Source organism: Petaurus breviceps, unplaced genomic scaffold (genome assembly GCF_028583685.1).
Source record: "Petaurus breviceps papuanus isolate PSGF00001 unplaced genomic scaffold, PetGlider_PUasm1.0 90825, whole genome shotgun sequence".
In the NCBI taxonomy this organism is placed as follows: Eukaryota; Metazoa; Chordata; class Mammalia; order Diprotodontia; family Petauridae; genus Petaurus; species Petaurus breviceps.
This window is the reverse complement of record NW_027187353.1, coordinates 122,638-139,792: the sequence shown is the minus strand read 5'-3', so window position 1 is coordinate 139,792 and position 17,155 is coordinate 122,638. Positions and strand designations below refer to the sequence as shown.

The 17,155-nt window shown below is 40.0% G+C and overlaps 1 protein-coding gene across 2 annotated transcripts in view; it reads left to right on the top strand.

The window, feature by feature from the left end:
* MCU (mitochondrial calcium uniporter) overlaps nt 1–17,155 on the top strand; it is a 181,378-nt gene that overhangs the window by 124,610 nt on the left and 39,613 nt on the right. The window lies entirely within an intron of this gene.

Genomic DNA, 17,155 nt, shown 5'->3' with positions numbered 1-17,155 from the left:
GTAAATCCTCCCTTTTCATTTTTATGTTGGCAGTTTGCTTTTCCCATCTTTTAACAATCAGATTAGCTAATGAGTCATGTAGTTCAATAAGCTTACAGAAACAGCTTCTGGTTTTATTAATTAATTCCATTGTTGGGTGTGGGGTTTTTTTTGTTTTTGTTTTTTTTTTTTGCTTAAGGTTTTCCTAATCTATATTTTATAAAATTTCTTGTTTGGTATTCAGTTGAAGGTTTTTGATTTTTTGCTTTGCTAGTTTTATTTTAGTTACATGCCCACTACATTGGTATAGTCTTTCTCTTTTGTTGCTAAAACTACAGATAAATTTACCCCTAAAAACTGATTTGATTGCATCCAATACTTTTACTATGCTCTCTACTATTGTAATTTTGTTTCATGAAATTTTGTGGGGGATTTTAAAAATTATTTGTTTGTTGACCCACTTACTCTTTAGGATTAAATTGTCTCTGAATCCTTTCTTCAAAGATTCATTATTGATTTTAAAAAAACTTTATTATTCTGTGATCAGAAGTATATATATTTAATATATATTAAATTATTATATATATTCATATTAAATATATTAAATTAATATATATGTTTAATATTTCTGTTTTTAGTTATTTATAAGGGTGTTATGCCATAGTACATGGTACTATTTTTGTAATGGTGCCATGCACAGCTAAGAATATATGTGTACACATTTACATGTATAAATATATTCTTAGCCATGTATGATACATATATATGTATATATACACACACATAAATAGATATGTATGTTGTGTGTGTGTGCATTATTCTTTTCTGTCCCCATTCAGCAAGAGGTCTAACATATCTAATTTTTCTAAATTTCTGTTATGGTTGTTAATTTGTTCTTATTTATCTTTTTATTAGATTTATTTAGGTCTGAGAAGGATACATTGAAGTCTCCAATGGTTATAGTTTTGCTATCTATTTCTCCTTATAATTCAATGCATATATTAAGTACTGATATTATTCCATTGTCCTTGGTACCTTCCAGCATAATGTAGTCCCTTTGTTTATCTCTCTTAACCTTGTGAATTTTATTTTTGCCTTCTCTGAGATGATTTCTGTCCCTTCTTTTTTTAAGCTTACCTAAGAATAATAAAATCTTCTCTACACCTTTCTTTTATCTCAGTATTTTAATTTTTGAAGTATGATTCTCATAAACAACATATACTTGGATTCTGCTATTTATTCCATTCTATTTATTCTTCTCTTTTAATGGAAATTCATCTCATTTATGTTCATGGTTATGATTGTTAATTGGGAATTTCTCTTTATAGCTGAAGCTGTCTGTATTCTACTGCCCCAGCTCTCTTCTCATTGTCTAGACACCAATCACTCCTTAAACTTTTTTTTTGGAGGGCAATTGGGGTTAAGTGACTTGCCCAAAGTCACACAGCTAGTAAGTGTTTCAAGTGTCTGAGGTCAGATTTGAACTCAAATCCTCCTGACTCCAGGGCCACTGCTCTATTCACTGCACCACCTAGCCACCCCAAACTCCCATCTTTTTGACCCTAGAAGGAGGACTCTTTTAAATCCTACTGTCCTTTCTCCCTGTTTATATTTATACCCTAAACTCCCCCTTCCTTTCTTTCCCTTCTTCCTCTCTGTCCCCGCCCATCTTTCTCTTTTGCTCTTGTCTCTCTTATCAATCTTCCCCAAACCTGTGTTTGTCTTTTTAATTCCCTTTGTGACCCTTTAAAGACAGTTCTGAAGGGAAGCTTCATCTCCTTCTATTAGAACATAAGTACTTAATCTCTGTAAAGGCATCTTCCAGTTATTCAAATATATTGACCTTTCTTAGTTTCTTTTGACTCCTAAGTCAAATGTTTTGCAATCCCCCCCCCCATATTCCTTATTGTCTCATTTAGTCATTGAATTCTATTGTGTCCATTTTATTTTTCAAGGATTCTTGTACTTGATTAATCATTTTCACCTTCGATTCTAAGCTGTATGTTCCTTTCTGATTGTTTTAGCTGCGGACTTCTCGTTTCGTTTTTTCTTTTGATTCATTTTATCCAGGGACTCTTGTAATCCTTGTGGCCAGGCAGTTGTTGGTTTTTTTGTTTTCTCTAAGGTTTTGCTCATTGTTATAGATTTACCCTCTCCCTCTTGTGGGTATTTCTTCAGGTTGTTTGGTACCTTCTTTTGTTTAATTACATTTTTAGTGTCAGTTTCTGGGTTTAGGAATTTGTGTCATGGTCTGGCCCCACCTTCCCACCTTCTTCAATGGATTGGTTTAGGCCTGTTTGGTGCTGACCTTGAGTTCCTAATATTCTGCAGCTGGCTTCTCCCTCCAATGGTGTGGACAGGATCAGAGCACCAGCAGACTTTAGGCTGACTGAGTTCAAGTCAAATCCTTTTATTAAGGAGATTTGTTCTGTGAAGTTTTGATTCAGTCAAAGGGATGCACTTGAGGACCTTAGAGGGCTAGATTCTGCAGTTCCCCCTGGATTATCCAAGTTAGAGCTCTCCACAGGATGGAGACAACAGAATTTAAGGATTAAATGAGGAGACAATAAGAATTATTAGGAAAAAATATTGAAAAATGTAAGAAAATATAAGGTATCTATTATCTAAAACACCTTAATCTGTATATGGGTGCTACAGGCTTCATGGGCTCTTCGAGTGAGTCTGATGGGATGGACAGGCTTCTACCCTGTTTGCTGTTATCTTGACTTCTGAGACAGGATCACTTTCTAAGTCCCTGCAGGTTTCTGACTTTTTGTGTAGAATTGGACTGTACAGACAGGCATACTGTTGTTCACATTTGTATTTCTCGATCATTATTTAATATTTGTCCTTTTTAATATTTTCACTAGATCATATGTGAAATACCTGGCCTTCTCAGTGCCATTTCACACCACCTTTTCCTAGATTTTCAAAAAGCATCTGATAAAGTTTCTCATGGTCTTCTTGTGGGGAGAAATGAAGAGACATGTGCTAGACATTAGGACATTTAGATATAGACTTGAAACTGTTTGAATGACCAGACTCAGTGAGTAGTCCTTCCTTGTTCACACTTTTCTTGGTAGCCAGTCTTCAGTGGAGGCAGCAGGGTGTATGCTTGGTCTGGTGCATTTTTATCTGTGAATTGGAGAAAGGCCTAGATAACATTTGCATACGGCACAGAGTTGAGAGGGATAGACAGCACATGGGACAAAAAAAAGAAAGAATCCATAAAGTTCACGACACACACACAAGCATCACACTGATCTGAAAAAGGTGCAACTTGATAGGGATAAATGTAGAAATCTTACACTTAGGTTCAAAAAATCCATTTCACAATTATAAGATAGGAAGAACTTAGTACAAGAAAGGAAGACTCAGGAGAGGGAACAAGAACTGCCTTCAGATGTATGGAAAGTTGAAAGTGCTGGGTCTGCAGTCAGGAAGGACTCCTCTTCCTGAGTTGAAATTCCACTCCAGACACTTACCAGCTGTGTGACCCTAGGCAAGTCACTTAACCTTGTCTGCTTCAGTTTCCTCATCTGTCAAATGAACTGGAGAAGGAAATGGCAAACTCCTCTACTGTCTTTGCCAAGAAAACTCCAAATGGGGTCACGGAGAGTTAGGACCAAAAGAAATGACTAAACAACAAACATCCTGTGGAAGAGGATTAGAGTTGGTATGTTTGGTCCCATGTGGCAGGACATGCAGCAGCGTGTGAAAGCTTGCAGGGTCATATTTCGTCATGGTGTAAGGAAAAATTCTGAATCAAAGCTATCCAGACCTCGATATTGGCCGCCTCGAGAGATGGCGATCTCCGCTACGTTGGGAATCTACAGGCGAGGCCCGGTGACCACTCTTTGGGTTCCTTGTAGAGAAGATTCTTTTTGGAGCCTGGGCTAGTCTTAAAATTCCGTGATTCTCTGGACCTTCTGTGTGTCTGTGAGACTTAGAAACATATTTGACTCTTGGAGTCGTTTCATCAGTCTTACTCAGGTATTGAACAGACCCACCACCAGTGTCATCGTGAATCAGGGCCAGAATCCCAGCATAGCATTTCTGCCCACTTCCAGTGACCATCTAGGTACCACTTAGCAAACTGCAGTTAGGGGGCTTGGAGTAGGTTGGGAACTTTAAGAACACCCCCTTAGATGATACAGTCTACCTGAGATTCATAATAAGTGAGAAGAAACAAATCAGCCTTACAGTCTGCAATCAAGATGGCACTCCACATGCAGAATTACCTGGCTGGTATTGATGGGGAGGGGGCACAAAGTTTGAGTTACAGAGATTTTCTGCATGCAGCAGTCACAGCAACAAGCCTGTCTTTCCAAAGACGCCATGCAGAAAGGATTATAGAACTTGGGAGCCACCTAATTGGCAGCCTGGATTGGTGGATGGAGCTTAGGATTTGGAATTAGAATCAATGGAGTATTTGTGAACCACCTTCTGTGGTCTGGCACTGTGCTCCACACTGGGGATCTGAGAACAAAGAACTACTCTGACATTCAGCTATAAAGACAGTAAATACAAAGATACCCATAGTCATCAAATATCAGATCACTTGGGAAGGAGGGCACCAGCATTGGGGAGGGAAAGACTCTATGGCTCTAATGGCTCTTGAATTGCTTCTTAAAAGAAAAGAAGGGCTCTTGGAGGTCGGGGAGGGGGAGAGTGAATTCCAGGTGCTTTGGGCAGCCATGGCAAAAGAGGTAGGGTGAGGACCAGGGGGCAGCCAGTTCTGCTGGATAAGAGAGCAGGAGGGAGAGAAATGCTCGATGAGTCACAAAATAGAAGTTTTAGCCAGGTGGTTTAGCTCTCTGAAAGACACATAGGAGAGTGTATATTGTGTCCTAGGGCCAGTAGGGAATCCACTGGAATGGATTGAGTAGAGGTCACGTGGCAAGTCTGCATTTAGGGAAAATTAGCAGCATTTGTGTAGTGTGAGAAACTGGAGGTAAAGAGGCCAGTCAGAGATGGCTGTGATCATCGATCATCTACATGAGAGGGCATGTAGACCAAAACTAAGAGCTGCTGTGAAGATAAAGCACGGATGGTCTCTAACCAACCGGATGGGCCGAGTGAGGGAGAAAGGATCCCGGGCAAGGCTGAGGTTATGAACTTGGGAGGGAGCAGAAGGACGGTGGTACGCACGTACCCTTGACAGACGTGGGCAAGTTTGGGAGCAGGGAGGCCTGAGTTCAGAAATGCTGAGCATGAGATGTCTCTGGGACATCCAGTTCAAAATGTCCAAAAGCCGATTGGTAACACATGACTGAAGCTCAGAGGAGACAACAGGGGCTCCACACACTTATCTGGGTATTCATTGACAAAGAAATCCTGGTTAAACCCATGGGAGCTGGTGAGGTTACCGGGGGTAAGAGGGTAGAAAAAGGACACGAGAAGAGGACCTGGGAATCTTGGAGAACAGCCACCCTTGGGGGTGGGGGCACTGTGGGTGACGAGCCAGCAAAGGAGACTGAGAAGGAGCAGTGCCTGCTGTGAGTATGTCACACGTATGTGAAAAGCTCTGTTCATCTGAAAGCCTCATTGTACAGAGTAGGACACCGAGGCTCAGATGGGAAGTGGCAGCTGGACCTGGAACCCAGGCTTCTTGCTTCCCAGACTCCTGCCCTCTCCACCACACCAGCTGCTTTCCTCGTGTTTCTCTTTGAAGACACCAAATCCAAATGAGATTCCGTAAAATATATACCTGAAGTCTGAGGCTCACCACCGACGTCCATCCCGTAACGTTCTTCAGAGGTTTCTCACTCAAACCCCGGCCTCATTGGGCTCCACTTTACTCATCAGAGTTGCTGAGAAGGATTGTCAATTCAAGTGTCTTCCTTGTAAGTAAGAAGTAAGATTAACTTAGCTAGAACCAACACTTTGGTGAGCAGAGGTTACCACCTACAAACCTTCCATATTCTGCTTCTGAGGAAAACATACCCTTTTACAAAGGTCCAACAATAACACCAAGATGCATCGAGTAAATTAGTAAATTAAATTTGTTCTCAACCTTTTAAAACAAACCCGTAGTAAAATGGCAACTTCCCTAAATACTGTAGGTTAGTAAGCCAATACCAGGTCATTCTAGTCAAGTCTGGTTAAGGTTGCAGATGCTGTGGAGTCTTATCTGAAAGGGGAAATGATCTCATGTCATATAATTACCATTTGTTTCTGTCACAGTATAATCATATGATTGTTCTGATGAAGCCATAGACCCTACTTTCCAGAAACTGATGTGCTAAGTCAGTAATACGTGTATATATTTTAATGTATATAATAATGTACGTATTTTATTTAGGATTACATTTTAGAATTCGCATTTTGTTTTAGTTTGTTTTTTTTTTTTTTAATTCCTTTACAAGTTCAGTAGATGTGGAGTGGTTCTTATGGTGAAGAAAGGTTTTAGTCCAGGGAGCAGTCTTATCCAACCTTCCTTCTTGGTGCTTACTTCTGCATTAGATAGGATTTGGATCAAGCAGCATTTGAAAAGGCCTGCAGGGAACAAGGGTGTCAGAAGGAGATTTTGACGTTGGAAAGTGAGTGGTTGTTCCAGGCATATAGGTCAGTAATGATGAGCCAGATTTGAGTGGAGGAGTGCAGAAACATACTTCAGTGTCCCAGAAGGCAGAACGACAACCAATTAGTAGGAAAAGGTTTCAGTTCAGTAGGTGGAAAAACTCCTGACAATTAGAGCCATCCAGAAATGTTTTGGTGTCTCTTAGGAGACGATGAATTCCCCATCACTGGAGCTCTCCGTCTGGAGGCTGGATGATCTGACCACTCGTCAGGGATAGAATAGATGTGATTCATCCTTTGGACAGAAGTTGTTTGTTTTTTTATTTATTTATTTTTATCTTATTCTAACCATTGAGTTAGAGCTGGTCCAGATCCCTCATTTTGTAGCTGGGGAAACTGAAGCGCAGGAAGGTTGTGACACCCCAGCCCCCAAGGGGAAATGGCAGGACCAGGATTTGAACCCCAGGCTTGTGCCTCCAAGCTCCCCTTCCCAGATCCTCTGTAAAAACGAGAGGGTTAAACTGAATTCTACCCCTAAAGCCTAGGATCCCTTCCACTGAATCAAAGCATCTTAGAAATGCAGAGCAGGGAGCCAAATGGTCTCAGCCATCTCCATTCTAATTTGTAAATTATACAAGTGCATTCTTGGTGCATTCTCCCGCCCCTACTCTTCCTCCTGGGGCAGGCTCTCTTGGCAGCCCTCAGCCTGCTGCCTGAACAGACCTCAAAACAAATGGAGCTTCTGGCAGGAACTGCGTCCGAGCATCTCTTTGCAAGTTGCTCATGCTGGTTTTTGTCCTTCTCCTTCTACTGCAACCAGATCTAGGAGGTAATCTCTGTAATCCCTTCACATCAAAGATAACCAACTACGTTACAAATATAGGAGAAAGAGCCAGCAGTAGTAAAATTATTTTTTGTAATATTTAAATAATAAATGTAACAATAACCTGTGCAGTTCAAACTTTTCTGGTGACTTAAAGGGAAGGAAATTCCTCTTTGCTCCTCTGGTTTTTGTGAAAATGGCCTATGAATTTAGTAAGGATATCTTGGATTAAAATATGAGAAGGAAACGGAGTTTTTGCAGATAATTTTCTTCATCTTCTTACAAGACCCCATTCTTTTTATTTTCTTTTGGTTATGCAGCTTTAAAAGTCTGTCTCCAACAAAGGGTCTCCCATTCAAATGTTTAGGTCACCTAAGATTCTTGATAGATGTAACCACAGAGAGAACTTTGTTCATTGATCCTCTAATTATCATTCTCAAGCGGGGTTTCAAATAAGAGAGACAGATGCTCTGTCTCATGCAAGGTGTTCCTCACTATCTTATCAGATGTACCACGCCAAGCTCTGATAGAAGAGGGATTTGCTTTTAATGATGAGGTTCTGCAGATGGTTTGTGTTTGTGAAGGACTGCACAGATTGTATCTAACCTCAGTACATCCCTTAAAATCTAATTACTTCTCAGTGAGATCCATGGTCCCTTAAAAGAGATTTAGTAATAAATACAAGAAAAAAGAAGTGGGCGAAAAATGCACATTGCCTAGATTTTATGAATCGGTGTGTGTGTGTACCTTGATAAGCGCTAAATGTGGATGAACAAATTGGGCCCCGAATTGAAAAGAAACAAAATAGGAGATTGGTCCACATTTGAGAAATAACGGAGCATTTTCAGAGATTCTAAGCAATTCCCTGCCACCAAACTTTGGTATTTTTAACACCAGTAATATGGCCATCAAATATGGAATTCCATAACTTTAGGATAATCACAATTCCTTGTGACTCAAAGAAAGGGCATATGGTAAATGCAGGTGAGCTGGGGCTTATCCTAAATAATGACTTCCACACATGAGGGTGCTTAATGAGGCAACATCTTGTGATGGAGGAAGGCTGGGCTTGGAGTCAAATTCTGATTGGAGTTCAAATTCTGATTCAGACACTTAACTGTGTGATCCTGGGCAAGTCTTTTAACTTCTTTAAGGCCTATTTACAGCTCTAATAAATTCACTATCCAACTCTATCCCAATCTTCATCTTCTTTTTAGCCTTTGATGCTGCTGACCTCTCTCTTCTCCTCAATGTAAGTTTTCATGACACTAGTCTCTTCTGGTTGTCTTTTGGCCTGCCTGACCTCTCTCCATCTCCTTTCCTGGATTTTTATCAAGATCACATTTGCTAACCATTGATATCCAGGTTCCACTTCTCTCTGAATTATCATACTTGGCAATCTCTTCAGCTCCAGCCGTTCAATTATCATCTCTTTGCAGGTGATTCCAGCCCCAACCTGTCTGCTGACCTTTAGTCTCACAGCTCCAGATTCCTATGGGACATCTCAAACTGGATGTGCATTAGACATCTTAAACTCAACATGTCCAAAATGGAACACATTGTCTTTCTCTCTATCCCCCCCTTCCTGGCTTCCCTGTAACCTAGGCATTAAGCAACACTTCCCTGTTATATTAATAAAGTGACTGTCGCAGTCACTCAGACTGACAGCTGAGGTATCACCCTTGATTTCCTACTCTCCCCTGCCCCCCATATCTGATCAGTTGCTAAGTCCTGTCATTTCCACCATCATCTCTCTTTTTACACCCCATGTCTCCCCAGACACTGCCACTGTTCTGGGGCTGGTCCTCATTATCTTGGGCCCTGGACTGCTACAACAGCTGTTGGTGGATCAAATACAAAACCTTCTGCTTGGTGTTCAAAGCCCTTCATAACCCAGCACCCTCCTCTGTTTCCAGTCTTCTTACACTTTACTCCCAACCTTGTCCTCCCTGATCCCATGTGCCTCATAGGCCTCCGGACTGTTCCACAAACAAGATACTACATTTCCTGGCTCTGGGCATTTTCTCCGGCCTGGAATTCTCTCCTCATGTCTGCCTCCTGGTTTCCTTAGCCTCTTATAAGTCTCAACTAAAATCCCACCTTCCACAGAAAGCTTTCCCCAACGCTTCTTGATTCTAGTGCCTTTTGTCTCCATTATTTCCTATTTATTCTGTATGTAGTTTGTTTGTATATATTTGTTATCAGACTGTGAGCTCCTTGAGGGCAGGACTGCCTTCTGCCTCTTCTGTATCCCCAGCACTTAGCACATTGCCTGACACACAGTAGGCACTTAACGTGAGAGGCTAAAGCTGGATAAAGAGGTCTAAGAATCATCTGCATAGAAATGGTCACTGAAGCTGAAGAGAGTGCCAAGGGTGATTGTAGGGAGAAGTGGAAGCAGGATACGAGGGCTTAGGAAAGGTGATCTTGATTGATGGGTGCTGGTCCTTATTTGCTTCGGCCCTAGGTTATGATAGTAACCTACTGGTTGGTTTCTGCACCCACGTCATTGTTCCATTCAAGTGTCAAAGTGATCCGCCCCATTCAGCAAACTCCCGTAATTCCCTGTTCATGCCAAGATCAACTCTCACATCCTCTGTTTGCCTTCCAAAACCTTTCATGATCTGACCTCTTCTTGGCTTCCCCCACAGACTCTGATCCATTGACACTGACCTCCTTATGTTGCTCAAACAAGACATTCTTCTATCTCTCAACTCTGTAACTCCCTTTTCTCATCTTCTCCTGACTTTCCTGGCTTTCTTCAGGTTCCAGCTAAAATCCCATTGTCTGTAAGAAGCCTTTCTCTTAACACTAGGGCATTTCTTCGGAGATTACCTCCAAATTAATCTTCATCTGTGTGCATGGTTGTTTACGTGTCATCTTCCCCCCATTTGAACTGTGGGCGCCTTTTGAGCAAGGATTGTTTTTTACTGTCTTTGTATCACTGTGCCTTCTACATATTAGGCCCTTAATAAAATGCTTCTTGACTTAATAGTAGCACCAACATCACTAAGTTGTTAAAAAGATCAAATGAGATAATACACACACACACATTTATAAAAGTGAGCTGTTTAATAGTAAGGGGGGGAAAGGTAATTAAACAGTTTTCGAGGTCACAAGTGCCTGGAAAAGTTGTTGGCTCTTCATTTAGTGAGAGTGACCAGCTGTTGGAGAGCCCTTCTATGGCTTTGACATTCATGAAGACCCAGAATTTAGATCATGAGCAAGGCCTTTAACCCTCTGGACCTCAGTTCCTTCATCTAGGGATAAAGATAACCAAACTGGTATTAATCACCTCATGGGCTTTTCCACAGGTGAAACTGAGAGAAAGTGAACAAAGATCTTCTGATCTTAGTGGGCTGCCCAAATGTTGGCTGTCACATTCATCATGGCTTCGTAACTTGGAGTTATCTGGAACATTGTGTGGTTCAGTACTTGTCTGAGGTCAGACTTGAACCCAGGTTCTCCTGACTCCAGAGCTGGCCTTCTATCCACTGTCTACCTCTCCACCTATGGGAAGCAATCCCTTAATGCATTCTGTTTCTGCCCCCATCCCATCCCCCTCTCACAAAGCAATGGCCTTTTCCTTTAGATTTCACATAGAAATTTATTTTACAAACTCTATGCACTTACATTTAGTATATTGAGCGATTTTTGTTGACATCTTATTTCCCTACTAGGCAAAGTTCTTTGAAGACAGGAACAGGATTATCTAATTTTTCTTTCTCCTTTGGTGTTGTCTTCCTGTTTAGATTATAAGCTCCTCGAGGGCAGGAGCTCTTTCTTATTTGTATCTCCAGGGCTTAGCACAGTGTCTGGCACATAGTAGGAGCTTAATGTTTATTGACTATCAAATGATGCCCTTTTCCAGTTATTTAAAAAACAAACCCACTTGTGGCACTGATCTGCCCAGTGCGACCTGTTATGTTGCTAGTGGGTCATTTATAGAGAGCCTTCACATCACTGAGTAGGTGAATTTTTTTTTCCTTTTCTTCCTTTTTAAAAAATCAAGAGTAATATCTTCACTAGAGTCTTTACTGCCGGAGGAACTATTTGTTCCCTATTCATATTTCACTGGAGCTAATCATGGTCCCACTTTTCCTTCCTCTTACAGGAAGGAGAGTAATTTCTGTTGGTGTTAAAGCATAATCTATCTTTTCTCTTTATACTGTTTGGTAAAGACTCAAGTTTTGGTTTCACATAAGCGAAAACCATTCACTTAACTCAGTTTGGCATAGATGGCAGCCAAAAGATATTTAAGTTTCTAGATAATAATGTAAGAAGTTTCCTTCTGCTTACCATCTGATAGAAAAAGCATTTCTAGCTTTCACTCTTTCTTTATAGCAAATTGCCTATTTTGAGAGTTAAATTGTCTTGTAGTAGATGCTCAAAGCATCTTTGAAGGGATGGATTTACTTCTTGGCATGATTCTGTGGGAACTGTGGTAGGCTGTTTCAGAAGCATTAGGGAAGTACAGTGTGGTAAAGTGAACCCTACATGAGAATTCAAGAGCTCTGGTCTCTCCTCGAAGCTTGCTGTGCTGCCCCTGGAGCCTCAGATTCCACATCTCTAAAAGGAAAGACTTGGACTGGCTGAGCTCTGAAATGCCTCCAAGCTCCTCTCCAGTTCTGAGTGATCTCAGTTACACCTTCACACATTAGGACCCAGCACTTAGCAACAACTCAGCTCAGCAGCTGGAGGCAACCCCGTTTTTTAGTCCTTCCTGTTTGTTTGCTTTGCAGGAGCTGGAGGGCAAATGGTGAGGGGATTATTAGGTCATTGTCCCACAGACTTTGCCAGGGTAGAGACAAGCCAAGGAATCATTAGACATTTTACTGCCAGAAGGTCAAGTAAAATTCTGCTTTTGCTTTCAAGTTGACCCATATGATTTAGCCGTCTTCGGGGATGTAGCATTGTCCTTTTTTTTTTTTTTTTGTACTCTCACAGTGCTTTTTAGTAAATAGTTATTCTAAGTTATCTGTTTAATTATTAGCTCTCCCTTTGAGATGGAGGGATGTAAATGGCCACCAGCAGTAGCAGCAGCACCCCTTCATCTGGCACTTATGTAAACAAGCAGTTGGTGTTGAAGCTTGGACTTTTACACCTCGGTCCCTGGGATCTAATTTTTAACCCCTCTGTAAGTTGAAAATGATTTTCTCTTATAAATATTCTCTCATTTTTGTTCCTTTTTAACCTTCATTGCAATCATTGCTCTATTAAGAGAGAAAACCAAATGCTAAGATCACAGCAAACACACACATTCTGAAAAAGATAATAAGATGTTTTGTTGAAAATCACAGGGCAGTATATCATGGGGGTAAGAAACCCAAAGAAAGCATTCAGTTTCCAGAGCCTGCTTGAAATTTAGGGCTAAATGTTTCCTATATGATCCCGTCTTCCTTATAGACTTCAGTAAAAAGTCTAGATTTCAGCTGGTGAATCACAAGTGAGAACCTATTCAAAGATTACAGAATATTTCTTCTGGAAAATTCATCAGATTAAAATGAAATTTTGGCATAAATTCTTCCAAACCCTACTAATAACTTTATAGAAAGTATACTAACTGGATATCGAAAGGCCTGGGTTTTACTCCCAGCTCTACAACTATCTTATTGTATGACAATAGGTCCAATTTGTCCCTTAAACACTCTGAGTCTCCATTTCCATGTATGTAGGAAAATCTTACTCTGTCAATGGTGTAAGAGACAAGGGAACAAGATTTGATCAGTAACAGTAGGATAGAAAAATCCTGTTTGGGTTTGAAAGGTTTAACATGGATTAAAATAATTTGCTTAAAAGAAATCTGATTAACAGAAGCAGCTAATTTATTAAACATCACAGAGTAAAAATGACCTTTCATGTCCTTTTCCTCTGTCCTTAACTGTGCATATTTGGATTAGTGGTTTATTAAAATGATTGACTTCTTTGCAAGGGGGGAGGGGGGAGAGGGTGTGGGGACACGGCTGCTTTGCCTTCTGACTTCTCTGGAGTATGTGGACGTTGTACCATATGGAAATGAAAGGCCAGACTTGTGTGATGGCTGATGAAGAGGGAGGTGATGGGAATTAAACTCTTTTTCTTGTTAGGAAAAGAAACTGTCATTTACCCCCATCTGTACCAAATGTGAGTCCCAGCATGTTTTCCTATCCTCAGACAGAAAGGAATGTCAGCTGTTATTGAGTTTGACTCCAACAAACTGTGATTCCTTTAAGGGTGCTGGGTGCAGGGGGAAGAGAGATGGACTTAAAGCCAAGAGATGGGAGTTCTGATCCTGCTAATATCCTTTCCTATAATTCACCAAATTTTATCTGCAAAATAGTGGGTGGATTTTCTGCCTTTCTCACACTCGGTTATTAGAAAAGCATAAAATACTGTACAAAATGAATTGTTTATCCTGGTAGGAAAATTTTCTGGTTTGGTTATGTCTGTTATTCTTCTCTATGTGTCTGTCTGTACACATATATATTCATATATAAACATATAAAATTATAATTTATATCATCAATTATATATAAATCTGTTCTATTTCCCTGTGAGAGAAGCATGAACACTATCATAAACCATTAACTATTATTCTGCTGTATCTGTCATAAGCAGTGTGCCATTTTCTTATCCTTGTGCCCCAGAGCAGTTTGGAAATGGGCCCAATTTTTAGGATTAAATAATTAAATGAGAATGCAGAGGGAGAAAGGAAGTAGGCTTTCCCTTTGGCCCAAGTTAATAAGACATATGAGGTGCTATAAAAAGTTTATATAAGTTCAAAGTATTTTTACTGTTAACTCCAATATGTCATTCTCCACCTATCCTTAATAGCCAACTGGCAGTTGACATTGTTCCCTGGACTGTTATTTGTTTTCATAGCAGAGAGGGAAACTTCTTAGAAATGTAGAAAATGTTTATTTTTTTAACAAGTACAATATTTATTTTTAAATAAGCATAATAACTTGTTTCTAATACATGGAAATGTAATTTCCTGTCAAGACCATCAGCTTTTTTTATATGGCTAGGTAGCATTAGCAGAACACATGGGAAAGTTGGTTTTTGGTGGGGCTTTCCCCCCCCAGAGAAGACTTGTAATGCTTTTTTCTTTCCTAAAGAAAAACCAGTAGATGTTATAAATACCTACCATTGGTGCACATAGTTCATGATAGTTTTCCAGATAATACTCTAAAACATTAAGGATCCATAATCCCAACTGTCTGGGGCCACAACTGATGCAGATCAAGACCTCCTCTGTGCCTTAGATGGTCTTGGACCACGGTCCAAAAAAAAATTCTTTTCCTAATTTAGCCAGAGAGGTGCCCTGATGACCAATGCATTCTGTTAAGCAGACCCATATTTGCAGGCTTTATAGCTTGGTATAGGATCTGCCTTCCAGAGAGGCTCCTGGCTGACAAGACCACACAATATAATGGACATTATTGAAGTTCTTAGCCTTCTTGCCAGAGCCAAAGAGGAAGAGAGTATCACAATTAAAACTGTGAGGATAAATAATGAGAGCAAGCTTCTTCTCTCCAGTTTTTTCTTGGGGGATCATTGAAATGATTGTAGGATTCAGAATTGGAAGATTCCTAAAGATCATCATCACTCCTTCATTTTATAGAGAGAGGAAGTCAGTCACCAAAAACAGAAAGAAGGGTTAGATGACAAGAAAATTTCCTTTTCCTCTGATATTTCTTCTTTTGGTACCAGTGAAAAGCCAGGGGGCTGGCCAAGCATAGTGGCTGGCACGTAGCTGATGTTTAATTGACATGAAAACACCAGTCCTGTCTGCATCTTCAACCCCAATACCAAGTTCTCCATCTCTATTAATAAAAGCAAGAAGCAAGACTTCCCTGTGACTTTTTCAGTAGTTCTTGTTGACCCAATCTATTGTGGCCCTTACAAGTCACATCACTTTCACCTTTTGGCCACAAGTGAGGAGAAGGCCCATTCATTAGGCATCCCCATAAGTAAAAGCTTGTCACAGTCAAAAGACAGAATGTTGGTGGAATAATTAATAATAACAACAATGATATAATAATAGTAGCTAGCATTTATATAGAAGTTGCCATTTATATGAATCATCTTTCTAGTTAATTTTTCTCCTTTCCCCCCACTACCTTAACCTTTAAAGTTTATAGAAAAACCGGTGAATATTCTCTAGAAACTAAATCGTGAGAGTATTGGGATATTAGCAACTGATTTGTGACTTCTTTTGAGATATAGAATTTGTTCTCTCTTATTTTAAAGAGTTGTTTTCTCCTGTTACCTATGTTTTATCGGCAACCAAGAACAAAGGAAACACTGAGAAAAATATTAATAGCAACCACCCACTGCCCAAGTTATTCACCACTACAAGTCTACCAGCAGCCAAGTGTGGAAACCAGGGGCGGAAGTTCACTGGCAGACCTGAATAAAGCTGGAAAATAAGATCCCTAGAACAAGAGCTAACATTTCCAAATTAAGGAAACCCATTTTCTTGAGTTACCATATATCTGATGAGTTCCCTCTGTACTCTCTTGGTTTTTCTAAGCCCAGGGTGGTAGTTTGGGATGTAATCCAACTGGAGAAATGGGGAAATTGAGAGTTCTGCGCCTATCAAAATTATATATCCTCTCCTCAGCATTCTGGGCCCCTATCTTGCGAAAGTCTGATCCTCAGGAGGAAGCATATGATTCTGTTATAGGAGACTTCAGATATATACAAGAGCTCTCAGTGAAATACATTTGAAGACATTTTCTCCCTCTTTCTCTTCATAACTCCCCCTCTACACAAGTGCACGCGCGTAGGTACACATACACACACACACACGGGGATGATTTCATTAAAAACCAATTAAATGTGAACCTATTTTCCTGTCCTTGTGGTATCTATATGAGTGGATCTGGAACATTTTTGAGAATCGATTGATTTAAAATAACAATTCTCTTCATTCTTGCTAACCCAGAAAATATATTACAAAAAAGTTGAGATTACGAGAGAAAAAAAAAAAAACCTTGGCAAGACAAAACTGTGGATCTAACAAAGTAACTGATCAATATTAGGCTGCAGCCTTTTGATAATTGGCTCTCAATGGAACTGTCTTTCAAAACTGTCAAATCCCATTTCTTTACTGCATCCTAACTACTACTTCCGCCCTGTTGCTCTGAATTAGACAGCAGACTGTTGAATCAGAGAAGTGTGCATGATGGGTCCATAGATTCTAGCCACATTTAGGGTTAGGGAGACAAGTTCAAAGTCTTCTCTCTGACACATGCTAGCTGTCTGACTATGAGCAAGTTCTGGCTTCTCAATGGCCCAGGCAACTCTCTTAAAAATATGTCACAGATGAACTCATCTGCATTATATATAGAGTTTCCATACTAAGAATTCTCTATACAGATGAAATCAGAGGCCCTTCCCCCCCAAAAAAAAGAAAGTAAAATGTAATTTTTCTAAATAATATGTATCTTCAAATTGCTTCAGATGCAGAATTTTCCAACTCTTTCTGGTCAAGATGACAACTTACCCAGTAGCAGCAATAGATTGCTTCTTTTGTTATGAAAATAAAGTCCAGTAAAATTCATTACTAGCTCCATAGAAGATGAAGCGGAAGATCATTTGACAGCACAACTATAAATGCCAAAAATATGAAGTTGGTGTTAGACAATCTATACAGAGAATATTTGCACTTGGCACCTCTTCTCCACTGCTTGTGGAAATGATAACAGCTCCCATGTTTATTGGAACATTTCAGAAGAAAAGTAACAAATCAATGCTTATTACTTAGGAAAAATTGAAATACAAAATGATGTCCTTGAGTTCATCGGTGATATTGAGGCAGTGAAAAATAGTAAGGGGAAATTGTAA